Here is a 12,250-nt window from a genome sequence, read left to right as displayed (position 1 = left end):
GTAAAAAACAAAAAATAAAAAGTGTTAATCAAAATGTATTATATAAGTAGCCACCCTTTGCCTTGACAGCTTTGCATCATCATTCTCACGTTGTGCCTTTCCACAGTGGAATCTGGTGTGTGACGATGCATGGATTTCTCCTTTCACCATAACAATATTATTTTTGAGAGTGGATTTCTTATGTCTGGAATTTTTTTATTTTTATTGAACTAGGCAAGTCAGTTAAGAGCAAATTCTTATTTACAATGGTGGCCTACCCCGGCCAACTCTGTGCCAATTGTGCACCGCCTTATGGGACTCCTAATCACGGCCGGATGTGATGCAGCCCAAACCCAGGACCTCATACAGGTGAAGGTGTGTGTCTGATCTTCTAGGGTATCATTAGAACTGTCTACATGATGTGACTTGTCGAACTGGATCTACTGAGCAAACATAATGCCACAATATGCAGCTTAAATGAGGAACCATTTAGACATGTTGAGACATATTCAATTATACAGTTTGATGTTAGGGAATGTTTACTACATCAGTTCAAAGTACAGATTTAGGATCTTAATTTGAGCCAATTTCATACAGCAGGAAAATAATCCTGCAGCAACAGGAAATGTGAATTATAATTAATGGACATTTTTTGGGTTGATACATTTTTTGTTACAACAAATCAAGTCTGAAATTATAAGGTGGAAATAAACTTTAGAAGCCTTTTTAAACCTTGAATACACTACAAGTTTGCATTTCCTGCTGTAAAGGAAAATTCTAAGCAACAAGAGAGTGATCAAATGAAGATTCTAAAGTGAAAACTATATGAAGGATTTATTTTTTTATTACTTGTCCAAAGAAACATGAAAGGTTTGTCAAACTGGCTAAACTCAGGAAATAGATTGTTTTTAGTTTCAGACAGAAACACTGTTCTGCTGGGATGGACATTAAAATCTCAAAGGCACTTACCCTTTGGGCAAGTCAAGAGCACATTGTTAGAACTGTCAGGTAAGTGCAGTTGAGTGTCAGACAGTAGAGGTCAAGATTTTTGCCTTCAGCAAAAATGGCCATCTTGCGTTAAGCATACTGAGATGTCAGATAGGGTTTTTGCCTTCAGAAAAAATGGCCATCTTGCGTTATGCATACTGAGATGTCAGATAGGATTTTTTGCCTTTGAGATTTTAATGTCCATCCTGTCAGAAACTAAAAACACTCTACTGCCTGGGTATAGCCAGTTTCACAAACTTTTTGCGTTTTTTTTTTGGATGAGTAAATTATTTGGTATGTTTGCTAAAGGGATTGGTCAAAAGCAGGCAAAGCAGCAATCCGTATCTCCTAAGATGGCAGAAAAATTTGCCCGTCATAAATAAATTGATGTCTCAAAAGACAAAGTTGGCCACTGCAGGCCAAGTGAGGGCTCGCATCAATTAGAACTATCAAATCAAATCAAATGTATTTATATAGCCCTTTGTACATCAGCTGATATCTCAAAGTGCTGTACAGTGCTGTACAGAAACCCAGCCTAAAACCCCAAACAGCAAGCAATGCAGGTGTAGAAGCACGGTGGCTAGGAAAAACTCCCTAGAAAGGCCAAAACCTAGAGAGGAACCAAGCTATGTGGGGTGGCCAGTCCTCTTCTGGCTGTGATTATAACAGATTATAATTAGATTATAATTAGATTATAACAGAACATGGCCAAGATGTTCAAATGTTCATAAATGACCAGCATGGTCAAATAATAATAATCACAGGCAGAACAGTTGAAACTGGAGCAGCAGCATGGCCAGGTGGACTGGGGACAGCAAGGAGTCATCATGCCAGGTAGTCATGAGGCATGGTCCTAGGGCTCAGGTCCTCCGAGAGAGCGAAAGAAAGAGAGAATGAGAGAGAGCATACTTAAATTCACACAGGACACCGGATAGGACAAGAGAAGTACTCCAGATATAACAAACTGACCCTAGCCCCCCGACACAAACTACTGCAGCATAAATACTGGAGGCTGAGACAGGAGGGGTCAGGAGACACTGTGGCCCCATTCGATGATACCCCCGGACAGGGCCAAATAGGAAGGATCTAACCCCACCCACTTTGCCAAAGCACAGCCCCCACACCACTAGAGGGATATCTTCAACCACCAACTTACCATCCTGAGACAAGGCCGAGTATAGCCCACAAAGATCTCCGCCACGGCACAACCCAAGGGGGGGCGCCAACCCAGACAGGAAGATCACATCAGTGACTCAACCCACTCAAGTGACGCACCCCTCCTAAGGACAGCATGAAAGAACACCAGTAAGCCAGTGACTCAGCCCCTGTAAAAGGGTTAGAGGCAGAGAATCCCAGTGGGAAGAGGGGAACCGGCCAGGCAGAGATTTTGGAATGAGATGTTCGATGAGCACCTGCACGTCGAACATCTCATTCCAAAATCATGGGCATTAATATGAATTTGCCCCCCCCCTGCTGCTATAACAGCCTGCATTCTTCTGGGAAGGCTTTCCACTAGATGTTGGAACATTGCTGCGGGGATGTGTAATGCAGCATTCATCGTTGTATCCTTGACACACTTGAGTTGGTTAAAAAAAGCAATATCCCAAAATTGTGTGTTTAGTTCACTTCTGCTGCTCCTCAGGGACCTCTGATAGGACTGTCTATATCCTGATGGGCATCCCAACTGACTGCTAACCTGATGATTAATCTACTGCTACCTGAGACACAGGAGACTGACCTGATGATTAATCTACTGTTGCCTGAGACACAGGAGACTGACCTGATGATTAATCTACTGCTACCTGAGACATGGGAGACTGACCTGATGATTAATCTACTGCTACCTGAGACACAGGAGACTGACCTGATGATTAATCTACTGCTACCTGAGACACAGGACACTGACCTGATGATTAATCTACTGCTACCTGAGACACAGGAGACTGACCTGATGATTAATCTACTGCTACCTGAGACACAGGAGACTGACCTGATGATTAATCTACTGCTGCCTGAGACACAGGAGACTGACCTGATGATTAATCTACTGCTACCTGAGACATGGGAGACTGACCTGATGATTAATCTACTGCTGCCTGAGACACAGGAGACTGACCTGATGATTAATCTACTGCTACCTGAGACACAGGAGACTGACCTGATGATTAATCTACTGCTACCTGAGACACAGGACACTGACCTGATGATTAATCTACTGCTACCTGAGACACAGGAGACTGACCTGATGGACACTGAGACACAGGAGACTGACCTGATGATTAATCTACTGCTACCTGAGACACAGGAGACTGACCTGATGATTAATCTACTGCTACCTGAGACACAGGAGACTGACCTGATGATTAATCTACTGCTACCTGAGACACAGGAGACTGACCTGATGATTAATCTACTGCTACCTGAGACACAGGAGACTGACCTGATGATTAATCTACTGCTACCTGAGACACAGGAGACTGACCTGATGATTAATCTACTGCTACCTGAGACACAGGAGACTGACCTGATGATTAATCTACTGCTACCTGAGACACGGGAGACTGACCTGATGATTAATCTACTGCTACCTGAGACACAGGAGACTGACCTGATGATTAATCTACTGCTACCTGAGACACAGGAGACTGACCTGATGATTAATCTACTGCTACCTGAGACACAGGAGACTGACCTGATGATTAATCTACTGCTACCTGAGACACAGGAGACTGACCTGATGATTAATCTACTGCTACCTGAGACACAGGAGACTGACCTGATGATTAATCTACTGCTACCTGAGACACAGGAGACTGACCTGATGATTAATCTACTGCTGCCTGAGACACAGGAGACTGACCTGATGATTAATCTACTGCTACCTGAGACATGGGAGACTGACCTGATGATTAATCTACTGCTACCTGAGACATGGGAGACTGACCTGATGATTAATCTACTGCTACCTGAGACACAGGAGACTGACCTGATGATTAATCTACTGCTACCTGAGACACAGGACACTGACCTGATGATTAATCTACTGCTACCTGAGACACAGGAGACTGACCTGATGATTAATCTACTGCTACCTGAGACATGGGAGACTGACCTGATGATTAATCTACTGCTACCTGAGACACGGAGACTGACCTGATGATTAATCTACTGCTACCTGAGACACAGGAGACTGACCTGATGATTAATCTACTGCTACCTGAGACACAGGAGACTGACCTGATGATTAATCTACTGCTACCTGAGACATGGGAGACTGACCTGATGATTAATCTACTGCTACCTGAGACACAGGAGACTGACCTGATGATTAATCTACTGCTACCTGAGACACAGGAGACTGACCTGATGATTAATCTACTGCTACCTGAGACACAGGAGACTGACCTGATGATTAATCTACTGCTGCCTGAGACACGGGAGACTGACCTGATGATTAATCTACTGCTACCTGAGACACAGGAGACTGACCTGATGATTAATCTACTGCTACCTGAGACATGGGAGACTGACCTGATGATTAATCTACTGCTACCTGAGACACAGGAGACTGACCTGATGATTAATCTACTGCTACCTGAGACACAGGAGACTGACCTGATGATTAATCTACTGCTACCTGAGACACAGGAGACTGACCTGATGATTAATCTACTGCTACCTGAGACACAGGAGACTGACCTGATGATTAATCTACTGCTACCTGAGACATGGGAGACTGACCTGATGATTAATCTACTGCTACCTGAGACACAGGAGACTGACCTGATGATTAATCTACTGCTACCTGAGACACGGGAGACTGACCTGATGATTAATCTACTGCTACCTGAGACACAGGAGACTGACCTGATGATTAATCTACTGCTACCTGAGACACGGGAGACTGACCTGATGATTAATCTACTGCTACCTGAGACACGGGAGACTGACCTGATGATTAATCTACTGCTACCTGAGACACAGGAGACTGACCTGATGATTAATCTACTGCTACCTGAGACACAGGAGACTGACCTGATGATTAATCTACTGCTACCTGAGACACAGGAGACTGACCTGATGATTAATCTACTGCTGCCTGAGACACAGGAGACTGACCTGATGATTAATCTACTGCTACCTGAGACATGGGAGACTGACCTGATGATTAATCTACTGCTACCTGAGACATGGGAGACTGACCTGATGATTAATCTACTGCTACCTGAGACACGGGAGACTGACCTGATGATTAATCTACTGCTACCTGAGACACAGGAGACTGACCTGATGATTAATCTACTGACCTGATGATTAATCTACTGCTACCTGAGACACAGGAGACTGACCTGATGATTAATCTACTGCTACCTGAGACACAGGAGACTGACCTGATGATTAATCTACTGCTACCTGAGACACAGGAGACTGACCTGATGATTAATCTACTGCTACCTGAGACATGGGAGACTGACCTGATGATTAAGGAGACTGACCTGATGATTAATCTACTGCTACCTGAGACACAGGAGACTGACCTGATGATTAATCTACTGCTACCTGAGACACAGGAGACTGACCTGATGATTAATCTACTGCTACCTGAGACACAGGAGACTGACCTGATGATTAATCTACTGCTACCTGAGACACAGGAGACTGACCTGATGATTAATCTACTGCTACCTGAGACACAGGAGACTGACCTGATGATTAATCTACTGCTACCTGAGACACAGGAGACTGACCTGATGATTAATCTACTGCTACCTGAGACATGGGAGACTGACCTGATGATTAATCTACTGCTACCTGAGACACAGGAGACTGACCTGATGATTAATCTACTGCTACCTGAGACACAAACTGACCTGATGATTAATCTACTGCTACCTGAGACACAGGAGACTGACCTGATGATTAATCTACTGCTACCTGAGACATGGGAGACTGACCTGATGATTAATCTACTGCTACCTGAGACACAGGAGACTGACCTGCCAGAGGACCTCACCCAAATACAGACAGTCCACTGCTGGTGAGTTTGACACTCACTCACTCACTCACTCACTCACTCACTCACTCACTCACTCACTCACTATATATATATATATAATACCGTTATCTCTTTTTTTAATCACTTGTGTGTACTGTAGGTGCTGGCCCAGATGTAAGCACAAGGAAAGGACACGTCAAAAATAACCAAAATATTGATGTGGTAAAGGAGCATCAGCTTTCAGAGGAGAGCGCTGTATAAACCTAGATTACTGTATTCTATCCTATTATATTCCGCTCTGACATTGCTTGTCCAAATATTTATATACATATTCTTAATTCCTTTACTTTAGATTTGTGTGTATTGTTAGATATTACTGCACTGTTGACTCTAGAAACACAAGCTTTTCCCCCCACCCGCAATAACATCTGCTAAACACGTGTATGTGACAAATAAAAGAATTAGATTTTCTTACTGGAGCACCCATTGACTTCTATAGAATCTTCAGGTGGTGTCACAGGAATCCTCAGCCCACAGCATGACAGGAATCTATTTTTGAAACGTGGAGAATGAAAAAAAATAATTGTGTGTGCAAGTTTTCATTTGTTAAAATTACTTAACATGCTTGTTTGAGGATGAGCTTCTTCGCTCTTGGTGTGTATGAGGGTGCTGCATGTGCTCTCCATGTGTCATGTGGGAATTGCAGTGGGGTCACCACATAAAAACAATTTCATTGTTTGGGAACAAACAATTAAGAGTTCAGATTATTGTATGGGAAATATGCTAACTTTTTTTGAGAAACAATTTATGATTTTAGTTGAGTCAATGTCTTTATTGGTACTTTTCATTTTTGATTAGAGAAATGAAAATGTAAGGAATTGAAGGTTATTTCTTAATATAAAAATGTAAATTTGACAATTTGAAGGTTCTGTCAATATATTTGGGCTGGGGTCGCCAGAAGTTCCTGCCAAAAAAAATTGTCTCCTCGCTGAAAAGGTTTAAATCTACAGTGCACCCCCCTCTGCTGGTGAGATGCAGACTAACTATGTGCATAGAAGGCCTGTTATTCCTTTATATGAATTTCAAACATTCCACAGAGGTTATCAGATATAGGAAAAATGAACTGCCCTTTGTCAGTATGATGGAGAAAACAGGATCCAGGTGAAAGAAGAAACCAAATGGTGTTACTGGGAAATCAAGAGGTTAGGGATCCCTAGAGTTAGATTTGAACTGGGATGTAGATATGAAGCTGGGGTTGTGGTTAAGACTAGGGTTGAACTGGGATGTAGACATGAAGCTGGGGTTGTGGTTAAGACAAGGGTTGAACTGGGATGTAGACATGAAGCTGGGGTTGTGGTTAAGACAAGGGTTGAACTGGGATGTAGACATGAAGCTGGGGTTGTGGTTAAGACTAGGGTTGAACTGGGATGTAGACATGAAGCTGGGGTTGTGGTTAAGACTAGGGTTGAACTGGGATGTAGACATGAAGCTGGGGTTGTGGTTAAGACTAGGGTTGAACTGGGAGGTAGACATGAAGCTGGGGTTGTGGTTAAGACTAGGGTTGAACTGGGATGTAGACATGAAGCTGGGGTTGTGGTTAAGACTAGGGTTGAACTGGAAGGTAGACATGAAGCTGGGGTTGTGGTTAAGACTAGGGTTGAACTGGGATGTAGACATGAAGCTGGGGTTGTGGTTAAGACTAGGGTTGAACTGGGATGTAGACATGAAGCTGGGGTTGTGGTTAAGACAAGGGTTGAACTCGGACTTAGACATGAAGCTAGGGTTAGGATTATACTGGGATATGGACATGAAGCTAGGGTTAGGATTATACTGGGATATGGACATGAAGCTAGGGTTAGGATTATACTGGGATATGGACATGAAGCTAGGGTTAGAGTTATACTGGGATATGGACATGAAGCTAGGGTTAGGATTATACTGGGATATGGACATGAAGCTAGGGTTAGGATTATACTGGGATATGGACATGAAGCTAGGGTTATACTGGGATATGGACATGAAGCTAGGGTTAGAGTTATACTGGGATATGGACATGAAGCTAGGGTTAGAGTTATACTGGGATATGGACATGAAGCTAGGGTTAGAGTTATACTGGGATATGGACATGAAGCTAGGGTTAGGGTTATACTGGGATATGGACATGAAGCTAGGGTTAGAGTTATACTGGGATATGGACATGAAGCTAGGGTTAGGATTATACTGGGATATGGACATGAAGCTAGGGTTAGGATTATACTGGGATATGGACATGAAGCTAGGGTTAGGATTATACTGGGATATGGACATGAAGCTAGGGTTATACTGGGACTTAGACATGAACCTAGGGTTAGGATTATACTGGGATATGGACATGAAGCTAGGGTTAGGATTATACTGGGATATGGACATGAAGCTAGGGTTAGAGTTATACTGGGATATGGACATGAAGCTAGGGTTAGGATTATACTGGGATATGGACATGAAGCTAGGGTTAGAGTTATACTGGGATATGGACATGAAGTTAGGGTTATACTGGGATATGGACATGAAGCTAGGGTTAGGATTATACTGGGATATGGACATGAAGCTAGGGTTAGGATTATACTGGGATATGGACATGAAGCTAGGGTTAGAGTTATACTGGGATATGGACATGAAGTTAGGGTTATACTGGGATATGGACATGAAGCTAGGGTTAGGATTATACTGGGATATGGACATGAAGCTAGGGTTATACTGGGATATGGACATGAAGCTAGGGTTAGGATTATACTGGGATATGGACATGAAGCTAGGGTTATGATAATACTGGGATATGGACATGAAGCTAGGGTTATACTGGGATATGGACATGAAGCTAGGGTTATACTGGGATATGGACATGAAGCTAGGGTTAGAGTTATACTGGGATATGGACATGAAGCTAGGGTTAGGATTATACTGGGATATGGACATGAAGCTAGGGTTAGGATTATACTGGGATATGGACATGAAGCTAGGGTTAGGATTATACTGGGATATGGACATGAAGCTAGGGTTAGGATTATACTGGGATATGGACATGAAGCTAGGGTTAGGATTATACTGGGATATGGACATGGAGCTAAGGTTATACTGGGATATGGACATGAAGCTAGGGTTAGGATTATACTGGGATATGGACATGAAGCTAGGGTTAGGATTATACTGGGATATGGACATGAAGCTAGGGTTAGGATTATACTGGGATATGGACATGAAGCTAGGGTTAGGATTATACTGGGATATGGACATGAAGCTAGGGTTATACTGGGATATGGACATGAAGCTAGGGTTATGATTATACTGGGATATGGACATGAAGCTAGGGTTAGGATTATACTGGGATATGGACATGAAGCTAGGGTTAGGATTATTCTGGTGTATGGACATGAAGCTAGGGTTAGAGTTATACTGGGATATGGACATGAAGCTAGGGTTAGAGTTATACTGGGATATGGACATGAAGCTAGGGTTATACTGGGATATGGACATGAAGCTAGGGTTAGAGTTATACTGGGATATGGACATGAAGCTAGGGTTAGGGTTATACTGGGATATGGACATGAAGCTAGGGTTAGGATTATACTGGGATATGGACATGAAGCTAGGGTTATACTGGGATATGGACATGAAGCTAGGGTTAGAGTTATACTGGGATATGGACATGAAGCTAGGGTTAGGGTTATACTGGGATATGGACATGAAGCTAGGGTTAGGATTATACTGGGATATGGACATGAAGCTAGGGTTATACTGGGATATGGACATGAAGCTAGGGTTATACTGGGATATGGACATGAAGCTAGGGTTAGGATTATACTGGGATATGGACATGAAGCTAGGGTTAGGATTATTCTGGGGTATGGACATGAAGCTAGGGTTAGAGTTATACTGGGATATGGACATGAAGCTAGGGTTAGAGTTATACTGGGATATGGACATGAAGCTAGGGTTAGAGTTATACTGGGATATGGACATGAAGCTAGGGTTAGGGTTATACTGGGATATGGACATGAAGCTAGGGTTAGGATTATTCTGGGGTATGGACATGAAGCTAGGGTTAGAGTTATACTGGGATATGGACATGAAGCTAGGGTTAGAGTTATACTGGGATATGGACATGAAGCTAGGGTTAGGATTATACTGGGATATGGACATGAAGCTAGGGTTAGGATTATACTGGGATATGGACATGAAGCTAGGGTTATACTGGGATATGGACATGAAGCTAGGGTTATACTGGGACTTAGACATGAAGTTAGGGTTAGGATTATACTGGGATATGGACATGAAGCTAGGGTTAGGATTATACTGGGATATGGACATGAAGCTAGGGTTAGGATTATACTGGGATATGGACATGAAGCTAGGGTTAGGATTATACTGGGATATGGACATGAAGTTAGGGTTAGGATTATTCTGGGGTATGGACATGAAGCTAGGGTTAGGATTATACTGGGATATGGACATGAAGCTAGGGTTAGGATTATTCTGGGGTATGGACATGAAGCTAGGGTTAGAGTTATACTGGGATATGGACATGAAGCTAGGGTTAGAGTTATACTGGGATATGGACATGAAGCTAGGGTTAGAGTTATACTGGGATATGGACATGAAGCTAGGGTTAGGGTTATACTGGGATATGGACATGAAGCTAGGGTTAGGATTATACTGGGATATGGACATGAAGCTAGGGTTAGGATTATACTGGGATATGGACATGAAGCTAGGGTTAGGATTATACTGGGATATGGACATGAAGCTAGGGTTATACTGGGATATGGACATGAAGCTAGGGTTATACTGGGACTTAGACATGAAGTTAGGGTTAGGATTATACTGGGATATGGACATGAAGCTAGGGTTAGGGTTATACTGGGATATGGACATGAAGTTAGGGTTATACTGGGACTTAGACATGAAGCTAGGGTTAGAGTTATACTGGGATATGGACATGAAGCTAGGGTTATACTGGGATATGGACATGAAGCTAGGGTTATACTGGGATATGGACATGAAGCTAGGGTTTACTGGGATTATACTGGGATACTGGGATATGGACATGAAGCTATGGTTAGGATTATACTGGGATATGGACATGAAGCTAGGGTTAGGATTATACTGGGATATGGACATGAAGCTAGGGTTAGGATTATACTGGGATATGGACATGAAGCTAAGGTTATACTGGGATATGGACATGAAGCTTGGGTTAGGATTATACTGGGGTATGGACATGAAGCTAGGGTTAGGATTATACTGGGATATGGACATGAAGCTTCCTTTAGGGTTTGAAGTTACGGTAGTCTTGCTTACTTGCAGTCTTCTCTTTGTACTGAACTCTTGTTCACCTTTTCTTGGAAAAGTACGGGATTTTAGGGGCAGAGATGGCAATCAATGTCATCTGATCACTTATTGTGCTATCATATCAGCCTGCTGTTGGCACTTTCTTTCTGATGGGAGATCAATCCAGGTGTAAGCCTGTTTTTCTCACCACAGCTGTGAAATTTATACTATTTCCATATGCTCTTTATATCAGTGCCCTTTAGAGAGGAAAATCCAGGAACATGTCCAAGAGAAACCTGAACCTAGTAAGGGAAACAACATGTTACGATACACTACCATGGCATCCTGCCAAAAAGGCCTATCTGGGAGGTATTTTAGTTCTCTTTTTGAATCTGGTTTGAATCTGGCATGGACACACATTTCACCCACTCACGCTTTACATTTCAGGGGTAATAACACCATACAAGGGACAGATATCATTTGTTAAACCTTCTAGACTGTAAGAAATCTGTCATATTTGTACTGTAGAGAAAGTTTGGGCTTTTGCTTCACTGTTTTCCCTTCACTGAATTCACTCACTGACACTGTAAGGACTTATCTACACTGTAAGGACTGATTTTGGTCTAATCCGGTTGTGTGGGCAGTCTCACGTCTGTCTGATGCTCCTCGGGCTCATGACAACTGATCGCTGGCCTAGGTCAGGTGCAGGACCAAAAGGGACCAGCATGTGGTAATACCCAAACCAATAGGGTTGCTCATAGGCAGACTTCGAACCCCCAAAAGTCAAGAGAGGTAAGGTGAGTTATATATGATTACCTCCCTCATATACAGTGCCTTGCGAAAGTATTCGGACCCCTTGAACTTTGCGACCTTTTGCCACATTTCAGGCTTCAAACATAAAGATATAAAACTGTATTTTTTTGTGAAGAATCAACAGCAAGTGGGACACAATCATGAAGTGGAATGACATTTATTGGATAT

This window comes from Oncorhynchus masou, chromosome 9 (genome assembly GCF_036934945.1).
Source record: "Oncorhynchus masou masou isolate Uvic2021 chromosome 9, UVic_Omas_1.1, whole genome shotgun sequence".
NCBI classification, from domain to species: domain Eukaryota; kingdom Metazoa; phylum Chordata; class Actinopteri; order Salmoniformes; family Salmonidae; genus Oncorhynchus; species Oncorhynchus masou.
The sequence above is the reverse complement of the archived record's forward strand: the minus strand, read 5'-3'. Positions refer to the sequence as shown.